This window comes from Papaver somniferum, chromosome 3 (assembly GCF_003573695.1).
Source record: "Papaver somniferum cultivar HN1 chromosome 3, ASM357369v1, whole genome shotgun sequence".
Lineage (NCBI taxonomy): Eukaryota > Viridiplantae > Streptophyta > Magnoliopsida > Ranunculales > Papaveraceae > Papaver > Papaver somniferum.
The window spans coordinates 34,647,497-34,651,485 of record NC_039360.1 but is presented as its reverse complement, the minus strand read 5'-3'; the positions used below and the strand labels follow the sequence as shown (position 1 = coordinate 34,651,485).

The window sequence follows — 3,989 nt, the reverse complement described above, 5'->3', positions numbered from 1 at the left end:
TCTATCAAATGCACAAGGTCTAGGAATGTGGTTAACCAAGATGAAAAATTATAATAAACTCAAATGCCCAGTCAAAACTCGCTAAAGGACTGTGAGTGACTGTCAATAATCCAAGAGAATGAACAGCAATCTCAAGAATCAACTCACACTTCATATGCAAAAGAAGAATTGCTGCTCCCTACATCTCAAACATTTGAACCATCAACTGACAAGCCATCTCAATAGCTACTAATCTAGCCAACACAATTTTAGATCTCTGTGACATTTGAACAAACACATTACTCACACCATAAATTTCAACAGAATGAAAAAGAGCAGTTGAACCTATAAATCCCAAATCTGAGTCATACCCCAGGCTGAGAAATAATTGAAGAATGAAATTAACCCACTTAAGGTACAGCTGAAAGGTTAACTTGCTGTTCTAATTGTAATGATTGAATATAATGAATAGAAGGAAATTTCTGAATAGAAAAAAAACATAAGTAGTACTGAAAACATAGTGTTAAACCAGTTGCATCTACTTTCAAATCCAAGGGAAACAAATTGTTACAACAGATACATATCTACTTGCAAATGCAAGAGAAATAGAATGTAAATGTAGCACAAGAGAAAATAGAATGTAAAGGACAGCTACAGCATAGGAGCATTGTGCTTTAACCAACCATCACTTTGGGGCAGCCTGGCATAGTGCCCATATTGAGACCCAGAACATGAAAACATCACTCATTATAGTAAACGCATACATAGTGTTCAAGTAAGTTCTAGATGGCATTGAGGCGAGGTTATTCAGTGGAATGCTTTCAAACTTTGAATATTTTGTTGAGGCGATGCTCTTTAGTGGGATGCTTTTAAACCTTCTCAACTCAATTGCGGAGATCTTCTCTTCACTTGTCAACCCATCATATTTTGACCTCTGATTTTGATGCACATCCTAACCTTTCCCTGATTATACCAAGTCGAAGTACTTTTTCTCGCAAACTTTCCTTGTTTCAAACCAAGCGTCCCCTACCCTGTAAAATGCATTGGGAATCCACTAAAGTAGATATGAGGCGATCCCTCCTCGCTTTTGAGCACGCGGTCCCGTAACGGAAAGACAACTATGCCGATAAATAAAAGAAATCTTCGGCTGGGACAGTATGTCAAAATCAAACTCTCACTCTCAAAATTCTAGGGCTTACCCTGTGGGAGCTAATCTTTGTGGTGTAGAGTGGGAGCTAATCTCAACGGATCATAATTATCACCAGCAGCGACTCTGTATTTTATCTTCTCTTCACTTGTACCCTATCCTTGTATTTTTCGGAATTGTGCACGAGCTCAAGGAGTTCAGCATTTCTTTCTTCACTTGTTGCAGACAATCCAAAAAAGGTCTCTTTCAATAGTTCAAATTTTTCGTCCAAAGCCTCTCCTTCTTCCTCAACGGTGTCTATCTTGTGTTCCGTAATCATCAAAAACTCGAACCAATTCATATGCCCCGCTGTTGGTAAGTGTGCATAAAATAAACCATTGAACGTGACAAGAAAAACAAAAATTCCTAGAGACCAATTTTGAGTAGAATCTAATCTATCGCGGGTCTTCGTCTGTGCTTCTAACAATTCATCTCTAGCATCCTGGAGCTCCTTTTTGTCGGTCTCATACCTAGTTTGTAATTCACTTCTTTTTATGAGTGCTTCTACACGCGATAGATTCTGTTCCAATCTTTGTAGATCCTGTTCCAAAATTTGTATGAGTCCTAGCAGTGGAGAAAACTTTAACTTAATAAAAAAAAAATCATTCACTGCACTGCACTTTCTAAATCTAAAAATCACTACTGACCCATAGTGAGAGAGAAAGACAGAGAGTTGGTTTCACTTACATCCTGTTTTTCAAACCACAGAGAAGTCTTCTTCAACCAACCGGCAAGATAGAGAGAGGGTGAGGGAGTGAACAATCTATCAATAAAGCGAATTCCGTTAATGAATCAAAAAAACATGAAAACTTCATTATAGAAGAAACCCCTTTGTGGTTTGGTTAACCCATAGAGAGGAAAAAAGAGAGTACGGGGTAACTTACATTAACGGAAGTTTTCTTAAACCCCAAACAAGTTTCTTGTTCAGTAAACCGGCAAGATAGAGAGAAGGAGTTGCTGCAATGAATAAAAGAATAGGACTTAGAAACCCTTTAAACCCATTAGAGAGAAAAAAAGAGAGAAGAGAGAGTTAGGGCAACTTACATTACGATTTCTTAAATCCCGCTTTCTTCTTCAATAGCCTTCAATGGTTGTCAAGCACTCTAATCATATAACATTTCACAATCCATCAATAAACAACCCCATTCATGAATTAAAAAATTAAACTTTAATCATAAAAATCGTTCCTTTCCATTAAACCTTACCTTAACTAAGTTTTCTTGAATCCCCAAATCCCGTTTTCTTTCTTCTGCAATACCCTTCTATGGTTTTCAATCACTCTAATCACATAACAATTCACAATCCATCAATAAACAAAACCCAATTCGTGAATTAAAAAATTAAACTTTAATCATAAAAAACCTTCCTTTCCATTAAACCTTACCTTAATTGTGTTTTCTTGAATCCCCAAATCCCAGATACGTTTTCTTTCTTCTTCAATCCCCTTCCATGGTTCTCAATCACCCTAATTGCATAACATTGCACAATCCATCAATAAACAAAATTCCTTCAAGAATCCAAAAAACTGAACTTTAATCTAACAAATTGTCCCATTTCTTGATTTAATAGTTTTCGGACATAAAATTCATTAAAGATGAAACCCAGAGAGTTGAGAAGAGAGAGTTGATCATACCTTACGTTCAGCTTTCTTGGATCCTTTTTCTTCAATCAAGCAAGAGAGGAGAGAGTTGTCGCTCAAACAAATGGGAAATTCACGTAAACCAGTTTGGAGTTTGGACTTATTTCTTGAATCAGGAAATTCACTTAAACCCTAGAGAGATGGAGGAGGAGGAATTATCAGGGTGGAGGAGTTATCACAGAGACAGAATTCAGTGAATGAAGAAGCAAAGGGTAGTGGTGAGTATATATAAAGAAAAAATACTGTTAAGGGAGTGTTTGTTTACTATTTTCAAGTGGACTGGGATTTAGCGGGGAGAGGTCTTAAAAAGTTTAGGGTTTGTTTATTTATCTCGTTTGTGGGGGAAAAAAAGTTCGTTTGGAATATTTTTTTACCTGGCGTTTTTAGGGGCCACTCAAAAGAATTTAGGGGCCATCAATAAAACAAAAAAGGTCACCCAAAGGGAAAATGTAGCCAGCCCTTATCTCGCGTAATTCGTAATGGCGAAATTACCCTTATATATTCGGAGGATATGATAACATTGTTACCCTCCGAATGCAATCGGAGGCCAAAATATTTGCCAGACGTCCGATTATACGAGGTGCAGTATTTCTTGGTTCGTGTTTTGGATTCAGCGTTAATCGGGAGTTAAATATATTACAAAACCTACCGATTATAAGTTGCCACAAATTCAAATTTTGAAAGCTACCATAATCGGTAGATATGCTAAATCCAATACCTACCGATTATTGGTTTCTCCACATTCAACTTTCGTCAAATTAGCCGTTGGAGTTTTTGGGAAAAACAAAAAGAGCCGTTGGACCCTAAACCTATATAAAGAAACTCATATCTATCACCCCAATTACACCAAACTCTTTCCTCTCTTCAGTTTTAATTTTCATAACAAAAAACATGGATATTGCTTTTGCCGAAGAAGAAGATTGTGTTATTTATAAAGCGTGGGTTGTGGTAACTACTCATGATCGTGTTCACAAGCTCCACAAATCGGAATCCGAAGAGCAGATATGGAACCGTATCTTAATGGTATTTGAGGCCTTAGATGGTAATCGAATTCGAAGATCATCCAATGACATTAAGATGAGAAAGAATGCGCTAGATAAGGAGATTGACAAACTTGAAGATGAGGAACGGTTTGTTAGGAACGCTTTTCCTTGGTGGACTTATGAAAAACGAGTAAGTATCTCT

At 37.1% G+C, this 3,989-nt stretch overlaps 1 long non-coding RNA gene across 1 annotated transcript; it reads right to left on the bottom strand.

Annotated features, from left to right (window-relative positions):
* Positions 1-451: 451 nt before the first annotated feature.
* Positions 452-2,981, bottom strand: LOC113361132. Its single transcript, XR_003364959.1, has 7 exons — positions 2,799-2,981; positions 2,550-2,630; positions 2,371-2,445; positions 2,210-2,268; positions 2,050-2,122; positions 1,853-1,928; positions 452-1,706 (listed from the first exon to the last, which is right to left on the bottom strand). It is a non-coding gene; the product is annotated as an uncharacterized LOC113361132 (long non-coding RNA).
* Positions 2,982-3,989: the final 1,008 nt, after the last annotated feature.